This window comes from Ascaphus truei, chromosome 19 (assembly GCF_040206685.1).
Source record: "Ascaphus truei isolate aAscTru1 chromosome 19, aAscTru1.hap1, whole genome shotgun sequence".
Classification (NCBI taxonomy): Eukaryota; Metazoa; Chordata; class Amphibia; order Anura; family Ascaphidae; genus Ascaphus; species Ascaphus truei.
Genome location: NC_134501.1, coordinates 30290843 through 30303770, shown reverse-complemented (window position 1 = coordinate 30303770; position 12928 = coordinate 30290843). Strand labels below are relative to the sequence as shown.

At 41.5% G+C, this 12928-nt stretch overlaps 12 non-coding genes across 12 annotated transcripts; all 12 read left to right on the top strand.

Moving 5' to 3' along the window:
- Positions 1–29: 29 nt before the first annotated feature.
- TRNAC-GCA (transfer RNA cysteine (anticodon GCA)) lies at positions 30–101 on the top strand. The gene has a single exon. It is a non-coding gene; the product is annotated as a tRNA-Cys (tRNA).
- A 689-nt stretch (positions 102–790) lies between these two features.
- On the top strand, positions 791–862 carry TRNAC-GCA (transfer RNA cysteine (anticodon GCA)). The gene has a single exon. It is a non-coding gene; the product is annotated as a tRNA-Cys (tRNA).
- Positions 863–1551: 689 nt separating this feature from the next.
- TRNAC-GCA (transfer RNA cysteine (anticodon GCA)) lies at positions 1552–1623 on the top strand. Its single transcript has one exon. It is a non-coding gene; the product is annotated as a tRNA-Cys (tRNA).
- Positions 1624–2312: 689 nt separating this feature from the next.
- On the top strand, positions 2313–2384 carry TRNAC-GCA (transfer RNA cysteine (anticodon GCA)). The gene has a single exon. It is a non-coding gene; the product is annotated as a tRNA-Cys (tRNA).
- A 689-nt stretch (positions 2385–3073) lies between these two features.
- On the top strand, positions 3074–3145 carry TRNAC-GCA (transfer RNA cysteine (anticodon GCA)). Its single transcript has one exon. It is a non-coding gene; the product is annotated as a tRNA-Cys (tRNA).
- Positions 3146–3834: 689 nt separating this feature from the next.
- On the top strand, positions 3835–3906 carry TRNAC-GCA (transfer RNA cysteine (anticodon GCA)). Its single transcript has one exon. It is a non-coding gene; the product is annotated as a tRNA-Cys (tRNA).
- A 690-nt stretch (positions 3907–4596) lies between these two features.
- On the top strand, positions 4597–4668 carry TRNAC-GCA (transfer RNA cysteine (anticodon GCA)). The gene has a single exon. It is a non-coding gene; the product is annotated as a tRNA-Cys (tRNA).
- Positions 4669–5357: 689 nt separating this feature from the next.
- On the top strand, positions 5358–5429 carry TRNAC-GCA (transfer RNA cysteine (anticodon GCA)). The gene has a single exon. It is a non-coding gene; the product is annotated as a tRNA-Cys (tRNA).
- Positions 5430–6119: 690 nt separating this feature from the next.
- Positions 6120–6191, top strand: TRNAC-GCA (transfer RNA cysteine (anticodon GCA)). Its single transcript has one exon. It is a non-coding gene; the product is annotated as a tRNA-Cys (tRNA).
- Positions 6192–6880: 689 nt separating this feature from the next.
- On the top strand, positions 6881–6952 carry TRNAC-GCA (transfer RNA cysteine (anticodon GCA)). Its single transcript has one exon. It is a non-coding gene; the product is annotated as a tRNA-Cys (tRNA).
- A 690-nt stretch (positions 6953–7642) lies between these two features.
- On the top strand, positions 7643–7714 carry TRNAC-GCA (transfer RNA cysteine (anticodon GCA)). The gene has a single exon. It is a non-coding gene; the product is annotated as a tRNA-Cys (tRNA).
- Positions 7715–8403: 689 nt separating this feature from the next.
- Positions 8404–8475, top strand: TRNAC-GCA (transfer RNA cysteine (anticodon GCA)). The gene has a single exon. It is a non-coding gene; the product is annotated as a tRNA-Cys (tRNA).
- Positions 8476–12928: the final 4453 nt, after the last annotated feature.

Sequence of the window (12928 nt, the reverse complement as noted above, 5' to 3'; positions counted from 1 at the left end):
GGACAAATAGTTGACCGCAAATTCTGGCAGGGGGTATAGCTCAGTGGTAGAGCATTTGACTGCAGATCAAGATGGCTCTGGTTCAAATCCAGATGCCCCCTTTCATGTATATGATATTCTCTTTTAATAGGGTTGCAATCTATGTTTCTGAAAAATTATTTCAATTTTTAATATCAATTTCTTCAGAGAGCAAAACGAATTTCCCTCAGCTAACACACATACAACCTTCCATGCTTACAGTTTTCTACCGTAAATGCGAACTCTACAAACAGCAACCCCAATATTTCCCAATCGAGAGAGGTTGACACATCTCAGCGTGTTATCGCTCCTCCATTGTATGTGTGTAGTGACAATTGAAGTCGTAAATGTGGGGGATTCTAAATTTGAAGTAGTTAGAAAATATTTCTCCATTCAAACACGAGAGTTGCAGTGGAAATGTCAAATGTTCAGAAGTCCTTGAAACACATCCTGTGCTGTCTTTTGTGCATTCTATGAAAGCTGGAATCTCAGACTTGGAGAAATCAGACACTAGAATTGTTCAATATTGAAGAGCGTCTTACACACAGTAGGTTAATGGAAAGCGCGACAACTACTAAAATGCAAGTACCTTATTGCTTACTTTACATTTGGTTGGTTAAGGTTTTCACACAGATAACACGACATAAGATACTTATTCTTGATTTCCACACATTTGTTCAGGAGATAATGACGTTTTATGTCATCCTCTTCTTTGGAGGCCCTGTCTACTCCATTTGTCCCATGGACAAATAGTTGACAGCAAATTCTGGCAGGGGGTATAGCTCAGTGGTAGAGCATTTGACTGCAGATCAAGAGGTCTCTGGTTCAAATCCAGATGCCCCCTTTCATGTATATGATATTCTCTTTTAATAGGGTTGCAATCTATGTTTCTGAAAAATTATTTCAATTTTTAATATCAATTTCTTCAGAGAGCAAAATGAATTTCCCTCAGCTAACACACATACAACCTTCCATGCTTACAGTTTTCTACCGTAAATGCGAACTCTACAAACAGCAACCCCAATATTTTCCAATCGAGAGAGGTTGACACATCTCAGCGTGTTATCGCTCCTCCATTGTATGTGTGTAGTGACAATTGAAGTCGTAAATGTGGGGGATTCAAAATTTGAAGTAGTTAGAAAATATTTCTCCATTCAAACACGAGAGTTGCAGTGGAAATGTCAAATGTTCAGAAGTCCTTCAAACACATCCTGTGCTGTCTTTTGTGCATTCTAAGAAAGCTGGAATCTCAGACTTGGGGAAATCAGACACTAGAATTGTTCAATATTGAAGAGCGTCTTACACACAGTAGGTTAATGGAAAGCGCGACAACTACTAAAATGCAAGTACCTTATTGCTTACTTTACATTTGCTTGGTTAAGGTTTTCACACAGATAACACGACATAAGATACTTATTCTTGATTTCCACACATTTGTTCAGGAGATAATGACGTTTTATGTCATCCTCTTCTTTGGAGGCCCTGTCTACTCCATTTGTCCCATGGACAAATAGTTGACCGTAAATTCTGGCAGGGGGTATAGCTCAGTGGTAGAGCATTTGACTGCAGATCAAGAGATCTCTGGTTCAAATCCAGATGCCCCCTTTCATGTATATGATATTCTCTTTTAATAGGGTTGCAATCTATGTTTCTGAAAAATTATTTCAATTTTTAATATCAATTTCTTCAGAGAGCAAAACGAATTTCCCTCAGCTAACACACATACAACCTTCCATGCTTACAGTTTTCTACCGTAAATGCGAACTCTACAAACAGCAACCCCAATATTTCCCAATCGAGAGAGGTTGACACATCTCAGCGTGTTATTGCTCCTCCATTGTATGTGTGTAGTGACAATTGAAGTCGTAAATGTGGGGGATTCTAAATTTAAAGTAGTTAGAAAATATTTCTCCATTCAAACATGAGAGTTGCAGTGGAAATGTCAAATGTTCAGAAGTCCTTGAAACACATCCTGTGCTGACTTTTGTGCATTCTATGAAAGCTGGATTCTCAGACTTGGGGAAATCAGACACTAGAGTTTTTCAATATTGAAGAGTGTCTTACACACAGTAGGTTAATGGAAAGAGTGAAACTACTAAAATGCAAGTACCTTATTGCTTACTTTACATTTGGTTGGTAAAGGTTTTTCACACCGACAACACGACATAAGATACTTATTCTTGATTTCCACACATTTGTTCAGGAGATAATGACGTTTTATGTCATCCTCTTCTTTGGAGGCCCTGTCTACTCCATTTGTCCCATGGACAAATAGTTGACCGCAAATTCTGGCAGGGGGTATAGCTCAGTGGTAGAGCATTTGACTGCAGATCAAGATGGCTCTGGTTCAAATCCAGATGCCCCCTTTCATGTATATGATATTCTCTTTTAATAGGGTTGCAATCTATGTTTCTGAAAAATTATTTCAATTTTTAATATCAATTTCTTCAGAGAGCAAAACGAATTTCCCTCAGCTAACACACATACAACCTTCCATGCTTACAGTTTTCTACCGTAAATGCGAACTCTACAAACAGCAACCCCAATATTTCCCAATCGAGAGAGGTTGACACATCTCAGCGTGTTATCGCTCCTCCATTGTATGTGTGTAGTGACAATTGAAGTCGTAAATGTGGGGGATTCTAAATTTGAAGTAGTTAGAAAATATTTCTCCATTCAAACACGAGAGTTGCAGTGGAAATGTCAAATGTTCAGAAGTCCTTGAAACACATCCTGTGCTGTCTTTTGTGCATTCTATGAAAGCTGGAATCTCAGACTTGGAGAAATCAGACACTAGAATTGTTCAATATTGAAGAGCGTCTTACACACAGTAGGTTAATGGAAAGCGCGACAACTACTAAAATGCAAGTACCTTATTGCTTACTTTACATTTGGTTGGTTAAGGTTTTCACACAGATAACACGACATAAGATACTTATTCTTGATTTCCACACATTTGTTCAGGAGATAATGACGTTTTATGTCATCCTCTTCTTTGGAGGCCCTGTCTACTCCATTTGTCCCATGGACAAATAGTTGACAGCAAATTCTGGCAGGGGGTATAGCTCAGTGGTAGAGCATTTGACTGCAGATCAAGAGGTCTCTGGTTCAAATCCAGATGCCCCCTTTCATGTATATGATATTCTCTTTTAATAGGGTTGCAATCTATGTTTCTGAAAAATTATTTCAATTTTTAATATCAATTTCTTCAGAGAGCAAAATGAATTTCCCTCAGCTAACACACATACAACCTTCCATGCTTACAGTTTTCTACCGTAAATGCGAACTCTACAAACAGCAACCCCAATATTTTCCAATCGAGAGAGGTTGACACATCTCAGCGTGTTATCGCTCCTCCATTGTATGTGTGTAGTGACAATTGAAGTCGTAAATGTGGGGGATTCAAAATTTGAAGTAGTTAGAAAATATTTCTCCATTCAAACACGAGAGTTGCAGTGGAAATGTCAAATGTTCAGAAGTCCTTCAAACACATCCTGTGCTGTCTTTTGTGCATTCTAAGAAAGCTGGAATCTCAGACTTGGGGAAATCAGACACTAGAATTGTTCAATATTGAAGAGCGTCTTACACACAGTAGGTTAATGGAAAGCGCGACAACTACTAAAATGCAAGTACCTTATTGCTTACTTTACATTTGCTTGGTTAAGGTTTTCACACAGATAACACGACATAAGATACTTATTCTTGATTTCCACACATTTGTTCAGGAGATAATGACGTTTTATGTCATCCTCTTCTTTGGAGGCCCTGTCTACTCCATTTGTCCCATGGACAAATAGTTGACCGTAAATTCTGGCAGGGGGTATAGCTCAGTGGTAGAGCATTTGACTGCAGATCAAGAGGTCTCTGGTTCAAATCCAGATGCCCCCTTTCATGTATATGATATTCTCTTTTAATAGGGTTGCAATCTATGTTTCTGAAAAATTATTTCAATTTTTAATATCAATTTCTTCAGAGAGCAAAACGAATTTCCCTCAGCTAACACACATACAACCTTCCATGCTTACAGTTTTCTACCGTAAATGCGAACTCTACAAACAGCAACCCCAATATTTCCCAATCGAGAGAGGTTGACACATCTCAGCGTGTTATCGCTCCTCCATTGTATGTGTGTAGTGACAATTGAAGTCGTAAATGTGGGGGATTCTAAATTTGAAGTAGTTAGAAAATATTTCTCCATTCAAACATGAGAGTTGCAGTGGAAATGTCAAATGTTCAGAAGTCCTTGAAACACATCCTGTGCTGACTTTTGTGCATTCTATGAAAGCTGGATTCTCAGACTTGGAGAAATCAGACACTAGAATTTTTCAATATTGAAGAGCGTCTTACACACAGTAGGTTAATGGAAAGCGAGACAACTACTAAAATGCAAGTACCTTATTGCTTACTTTACATTTGGTTGGTAAAGGTTTTTCACACCGACAACACGACATAAGATAGTTATTCTTGATTTCTACACATTTGTTCAGGAGATAATGACGTTTTATGTCATCCTCTTCTTTGGAGGCCCTGTCTACTCCATTTGTCCCATGGACAAATAGTTGACAGCAAATTCTGGCAGGGGGTATAGCTCAGTGGTAGAGCATTTGACTGCAGATCAAGAGGTCTCTGGTTCAAATCCAGATGCCCCCTTTCATGTATATGATATTCTCTTTTAATAGAGTTGCAATCTATGTTTCTGAAAAATTATTTCAATTTTTAATATCAATTTCTTCAGAGAGCAAAACGAATTTCCCTCAGCTAACACACATACAACCTTCCATGCTTACAGTTTTCTACCGTAAATGCGAACTCTACAAACAGCAACCCCAATATTTCCCAATCGAGAGAGGTTGACACATCTCAGCGTGTTATCGCTCCTCCATTGTATGTGTGTAGTGACAATTGAAGTCGTAAATGTGGGGGATTCAAAATTTGAAGTAGTTAGAAAATATTTCTCCATTCAAACACGAGAGTTGCAGTGGAAATGTCAAATGTTCAGAAGTCCTTGAAACACATCCTGTGCTGTCTTTTGTGCATTCTATGAAAGCTGGAATCTCAGACTTGGAGAAATCAGACACTAGAATTGTTCAATATTGAAGAGCGTCTTACACACAGTAGGTTAATGGAAAGCGCGACAACTACTAAAATGCAAGTACCTTATTGCTTACTTTACATTTGGTTGGTTAAGGTTTTCACACAGATAACACGACATAAGATACTTATTCTTGATTTCCACACATTTGTTCAGGAGATAATGACGTTTTATGTCATCCTCTTCTTTGGAGGCCCTGTCTACTCCATTTGTCCCATGGACAAATAGTTGACCGCAAATTCTGGCAGGGGTTATAGCTCAGTGGTAGAGCATTTGACTGCAGATCAAGAGGGCTCTGGTTCAAATCCAGATGCCCCCTTTCATGTATATGATATTCTCTTTTAATAGGGTTGCAATCTATGTTTCTGAAAAATTATTTCAATTTTTAATATCAATTTCTTCAGAGAGCAAAACGAATTTCCCTCAGCTAACACACATACAACCTTCCATGCTTACAGTTTTCTACCGTAAATGCGAACTCTACAAACAGCAACCCCAATATTTCCCAATCGAGAGAGGTTGACACATCTCAGCGTGTTATCGCTCCTCCATTGTATGTGTGTAGTGACAATTGAAGTCGTAAATGTGGGGGATTCTAAATTTGAAGTAGTTCGAAAATATTTCTCCATTCAAACATGAGAGTTGCAGTGGAAATGTCAAATGTTCAGAAGTCCTTGAAACACATCCTGTGCTGACTTTTGTGCATTCTATGAAAGCTGGATTCTCAGACTTGGAGAAATCAGACACTAGAATTTTTCAATATTGAAGAGCGTCTTACACACAGTAGGTTAATGGAAAGAGAGACAACTACTAAAATGCAAGTACCTTATTGCTTACTTTACATTTGGTTGGTAAAGGTTTTTCACACCGACAACACGACATAAGATAGTTATTCTTGATTTCCACACATTTGTTCAGGAGATAATGACGTTTTATGTCATCCTCTTCTTTGGAGGCCCTGTCTACTCCATTTGTCCCATGGACAAATAGTTGACAGCAAATTCTGGCAGGGGGTATAGCTCAGTGGTAGAGCATTTGACTGCAGATCAAGAGGTCTCTGGTTCAAATCCAGATGCCCCCTTTCATGTATATGATATTCTCTTTTAATAGAGTTGCAATCTATGTTTCTGAAAAATTATTTCAATTTTTAATATCAATTTCTTCAGAGAGCAAAACGAATTTCCCTCAGCTAACACACATACAACCTTCCATGCTTACAGTTTTCTACCGTAAATGCGAACTCTACAAACAGCAACTCCAATATTTCCCAATCGAGAGAGGTTGACACATCTCAGCGTGTTATCACTCCTCCATTGTATGTGTGTAGTGACAATTGAAGTCGTAAATGTGGGGGATTCAAAATTTGAAGTAGTTAGAAAATATTTCTCCATTCAAACACGAGAGTTGCAGTGGAAATGTCAAATGTTCAGAAGTCCTTGAAACACATCCTGTGCTGTCTTTTGTGCATTCTATGAAAGCTGGAATCTCAGACTTGGAGAAATCAGACACTAGAATTGTTCAATATTGAAGAGCGTCTTACACACAGTAGGTTAATGGAAAGCGCGACAACTACTAAAATGCAAGTACCTTATTGCTTACTTTACATTTGGTTGGTTAAGGTTTTCACACAGATAACACGACATAAGATACTTATTCTTGATTTCCACACATTTGTTCAGGAGATAATGACGTTTTATGTCATCCTCTTCTTTGGAGGCCCTGTCTACTCCATTTGTCCCATGGACAAATAGTTGACCGCAAATTCTGGCAGGGGTTATAGCTCAGTGGTAGAGCATTTGACTGCAGATCAAGAGGGCTCTGGTTCAAATCCAGATGCCCCCTTTCATGTATATGATATTCTCTTTTAATAGGGTTGCAATCTATGTTTCTGAAAAATTATTTCAATTTTTAATATCAATTTCTTCAGAGAGCAAAACGAATTTCCCTCAGCTAACACACATACAACCTTCCATGCTTACAGTTTTCTACCGTAAATGCGAACTCTACAAACAGCAACCCCAATATTTCCCAATCGAGAGAGGTTGACACATCTCAGCGTGTTATCGCTCCTCCATTGTATGTGTGTAGTGACAATTGAAGTCGTAAATGTGGGGGATTCTAAATTTGAAGTAGTTCGAAAATATTTCTCCATTCAAACATGAGAGTTGCAGTGGAAATGTCAAATGTTCAGAAGTCCTTGAAACACATCCTGTGCTGACTTTTGTGCATTCTATGAAAGCTGGATTCTCAGACTTGGAGAAATCAGACACTAGAATTTTTCAATATTGAAGAGCGTCTTACACACAGTAGGTTAATGGAAAGAGAGACAACTACTAAAATGCAAGTACCTTATTGCTTACTTTACATTTGGTTGGTAAAGGTTTTTCACACCGACAACACGACATAAGATAGTTATTCTTGATTTCCACACATTTGTTCAGGAGATAATGACGTTTTATGTCATCCTCTTCTTTGGAGGCCCTGTCTACTCCATTTGTCCCATGGACAAATAGTTGACAGCAAATTCTGGCAGGGGGTATAGCTCAGTGGTAGAGCATTTGACTGCAGATCAAGAGGTCTCTGGTTCAAATCCAGATGCCCCCTTTCATGTATATGATATTCTCTTTTAATAGGGTTGCAATCTATGTTTCTGAAAAATTATTTCAATTTTTAATATCAATTTCTTCAGAGAGCAAAATGAATTTCCCTCAGCTAACACACATACAACCTTCCATGCTTACAGTTTTCTACCGTAAATGCGATCTCTACAAACAGCAACCCCAATATTTTCCAATCGAGAGAGGTTGACACATCTCAGCGTGTTATCGCTCCTCCATTGTATGTGTGTAGTGACAATTGAAGTCGTAAATGTGGGGGATTCAAAATTTGAAGTAGTTAGAAAATATTTCTCCATTCAAACACGAGAGTTGCAGTGGAAATGTCAAATGTTCAGAAGTCCTTCAAACACATCCTGTGCTGTCTTTTGTGCATTCTAAGAAAGCTGGAATCTCAGACTTGGGGAAATCAGACACTAGAATTGTTCAATATTGAAGAGCGTCTTACACACAGTAGGTTAATGGAAAGCGCGACAACTACTAAAATGCAAGTACCTTATTGCTTACTTTACATTTGCTTGGTTAAGGTTTTCACACAGATAACACGACATAAGATACTTATTCTTGATTTCCACACATTTGTTCAGGAGATAATGACGTTTTATGTCATCCTCTTCTTTGGAGGCCCTGTCTACTCCATTTGTCCCATGGACAAATAGTTGACCGTAAATTCTGGCAGGGGGTATAGCTCAGTGGTAGAGCATTTGACTGCAGATCAAGAGGTCTCTGGTTCAAATCCAGATGCCCCCTTTCATGTATATGATATTCTCTTTTAATAGTGTTGCAATCTATGTTTCTGAAAAATTATTTCAATTTTTAATATCAATTTCTTCAGAGAGCAAAACGAATTTCCCTCAGCTAACACACATACAACCTTCCATGCTTACAGTTTTCTACCGTAAATGCGAACTCTACAAACAGCAACCCCAATATTTCCCAATCGAGAGAGGTTGACACATCTCAGCGTGTTATCGCTCCTCCATTGTATGTGTGTAGTGACAATTGAAGTCGTAAATGTGGGGGATTCTAAATTTGAAGTCGTTAGAAAATATTTCTCCATTCAAACATGAGAGTTGCAGTGGAAATGTCAAATGTTCAGAAGTCCTTGAAACACATCCTGTGCTGACTTTTGTGCATTCTATGAAAGCTGGATTCTCAGACTTGGGGAAATCAGACACTAGAATTTTTCAATATTGAAGAGCGTCTTACACACAGTAGGTTAATGGAAAGAGCGACAACTACTAAAATGCAAGTACCTTATTGCTTACTTTACATTTGGTTGGTAAAGGTTTTTCACACCGACAACACGACATAAGATAGTTATTCTTGATTTCCTCACATTTGTTCAGGAGATAATGACGTTTTATGTCTCCTATGACTCCTATTTTGACTGACTCGACTCAGGGGTGACGGTCTGTGCTGCCTGTCTGGTTTCCTGCCTGGGGAGGACGCTCCCAAACCCCGAAGCTGGCCTTGGCCAGTGAACTCCCTGGGGTGTATGTGAAGTGCACCCTAGTGCACAGAGTAGTGGCTTATGCCACCTGGGGAAATGCCACCCTGCCGAGGTGGGGCTGGCCTCTACAAGACTCAGACTTTACCATCCACCCTAAGAGGAGCAGAGGGCATAGCCCTGTTAATGGCGTTGCGCGGCAAAAGAACCCCTCTGACTGTGAATCCTCATAAGCTGCCATGGCTCAGGCTGAGGTATCTGGCCTAGTGGGCACCGTTTGAGGAGGGGAGGTGTCATGATCGGGGTATGAGGGGTTAATGGGATCTGTGTATATGTTGATCTGCATCCCCCTGCTTCAGCAGAATTGCCCCAGGTCTGAGATGTATTTCCCCAGCAGTCTGTTATATTACTATGTGTGTATAAATCATGTCAGGAGGGAAAGGGTTAACCATATTGTGTATATGTTGATCTGCATACCCCTGCTTCAGCAGAATTAATTGCTATGTTATGTATTAACATGGAGAGAGGGAGAAATGGTATTGTATTGTATTCCTGACACTGGATAAAGTGAAAAAATTATATCTATCATTGTATACATGCTATAACGGTGATATTTGGACACAAGTTACATCCCACCTATAGCAGGCGGCCCAGGGATTGTTAACCCCTTCTTACCAATAGAAAGTATGATTTCCCCATGTAATAGTTGATGCCATATTTTTATTCAGAAAGGCAGTGTGAGTTATATGAGTCCTCTGATGTGTTAATGAGGCCATATGTTGATCAAAGGAGGCTACTTGAAAGGCTTTGTTGTGGAGAAAAAGCATTTTTGCTAGACAGGATGGCAACGAAGGCATCATGTCATAGTTTTTTATAAATGGGCTGGCCAAGTAGCTACAGGGGAGGAGTGTATTAATGAGGGGTGTGGTAAACCCAGCTTCTCGCGTTACCTGGCAACCGGTGATTGGGACAAGATAATTGTTCACCAATAACTGGACTACCTTGTTAGGAATGGGGGGCCTGCATCTATATAGTTGCTTGCACCCCTTATTCCTGTGCTTGTCGTGCTTGTTGTGACCTATAACAACTAAGGAGCTGCTATTCGGCTGAATATCTCCTTGTCCAACCCCAGTAAGTGTAAATATTTCTGTAATGTTATGTGCTTGATGTATTGTCTGTTCTGCTCATAGGAAATAAACTCATTCAGTTTACTATATCCTAGTCTTGTTCAATCTGGCCCGGTTATTAGATATATTGTCTGTTCTCTCGTGACAAGGACGCAGGGAGAGAGAGAGCAGCGAGGGACAACATTGATCGTGAGTAACTGGCTACTCCAACACCGATCCCTACACACTGTACTTCTGCAACCGAGCCTCATTGAGCATTCACGTTGTTAGCAGTGTTTTTTCTCACCAACTCTCTCTCCCCTCTATTCACTCCTACACTCATCCATTCAGCATTTACAAGCTCACAGCAATTGGGCTGTTTACCTTTGAGCTATACAGACGGCTTGTCTGCTATTCCTGCTAACCCTAACCCACCTGGAAACCCAAACCTGCAGCCGGGGGAACTGCAGTGAGAAACGAGTGTGTGACTACTCGCCCACAACTTGCCAAGACACAAGACACCTAGTGATAAACTAGAACAATATCTATCATATAAAATGAACCATGAGGGTGACACACAACAGCTGATCTCCGATGATGTTAAAATTGAAACCCTACTTACAAGAAGCTTACTTACATATTTTAATAGATACTGTTCTAGTTTATCACTAGGTGTATTTTTATGTTGTATTAGTTTGTTATTAGTATAGATTGCCATTACCCAGCAGGTATATGCTATGATTTGTCCCCTTGTCGTGTTTCTCGTTTCATGGTTTGCAAGATCCCCTGTGCAGTCTTATTGAGGATCACAGGACTTTCCATTTGGACATTGATTGATGGTCAATATATTACAGTCAGTGTATGTTTTCGTTTGGCGCCAGGTTTATTTGTTATATGTATTGTGTCTGTCGGTACTAGGCAGTAGTGTACCAAGGCAGCCTTCCTTTTATTTAAAAGGTTATTGTTTATCTTTATTTATGGATAATCATTATTAGTTTAGAAGCTTTAGCGCTGTAGTCACAATATATTTTTCACATGTAGCGAATCCTATTACACCCCCATCACATGCAGCCAAACCTATTACACCCCCCCATCTCATGTCCGAATCCTATTACACCCCCATCACATGCAGCGAATCCTCTATTACATCCCCCATCTCATGTAGTGAATCCTATTACACCCCCATCACATGCAGCGAATCCTATTACACCCCCCATCTCATGCAGCGAATCCTATTACACCCCCCATCTCATGTAGTGTATCCTCTATTACACCCCCTATCTCATGCAGCGAATCCTATTACACCCCCCATCACATGCAGCGTATCCTCTATTACACCCCCATCTCATGCAGCGCATCCTATTACACCCCCCATCTCATGTCCGAATCCTATTACACCCCCCATCTCATGTCCGAATCCTATTACACCCCCCATCTCATGTCCGAATCCTATTACACCCCCATCACATGCAGCGAATCCTCTATTACATCCCCCATCTCATGTAGTGAATCCTATTACACCCCATCTCATGTAGCGAATCCTATTACACCCCCCATCTCATGCAGCGAATCCTATTACATCCCCCATCTCATGTAGTGAATCCTATTACACCCCCATCTCATGTAGCGAATCCTATTACACCCCCCATCTCATGTAGTGAATCCTATTACACCCCCATCTCATGTCCGAATCCTATTACACCCCCCATCTCATGCATCTTAAATACCAGGCATTATCCATTCAGTAATTGCCCGGAATTTTTGGCGCTCTGCTAAGTTTTCTCATCCATACAGAGTGAGGGCAGCTCTCAATCAGGGAAGGTGATTGGACAGAAGGCAGCAGTGATGCACTGACTCCTCCCCCACCATGCCTGCATAGAGCTCCACAAAGGAGGGTGAGGAGAAAGGTGTGTGTGTCTGCTGTGTGTTGTGTGAGTGTAAAGGGGGGCAACAGAGTGTTTTATTGGTACTGTATGTGTGTGTCTGCATTGTGTTTTCTCTCCCCCCATTCCCCTCTCTACCCCCCCCATTCCCCTCTCTCCCCCCTTCACCTCTCTCTCCCCCTTCCCCTCTCCCCCCTCTCCTCCCTACCCCCTCTTCCCCTATCTCCTCCCCCTTCCCCTCTCCCCCCTCCCCCTTCCCCTCTCTCCCCCCTCCCCTCTCTCTCCCCCTTCCCCTCTCTCCACCCCTTCCCCCCCTTCCCCTCTCTCCCATCCCTTCCCCTCTCTCCCCTTCCTTCCCCTCTCTCCCCTCCCTTCCCCTCTCCCCCCTTCCTCTCTCCCCCCTTCCCCTCTCTCCCCTTCCTCTCTCCCCCCCTTCCCCTCTCTCCCCGTCTCCCCTTCCCCTCTCTCCCCCCCTTCCCCTCTCTCCCCTTCCTTCCCCTCTCTCACCCTCCCTTCCCCTCTCCCCCCTTCCTCTCTCCCCCCCTTCCCCTCTCTCCCCCTCTCCCCTTCCCCTCTCTCCCCCCTTCCCCTCTCTCCGCCCCCCCTTCCCCTCTCTCCGCCCCCCCTTCCCCTCTCTCCGCCCCCCCTTCCCCTCTCTCCGCTCCCCTCTTCCCCTCTCTCCGCCCCTCTTCCCCTCTCTCCGCCCCTCTTCCCTTCTCTCCGCCCCCTTCCCCTCTCTCCCCCCCTTCCCCTCTCTCCCCCCC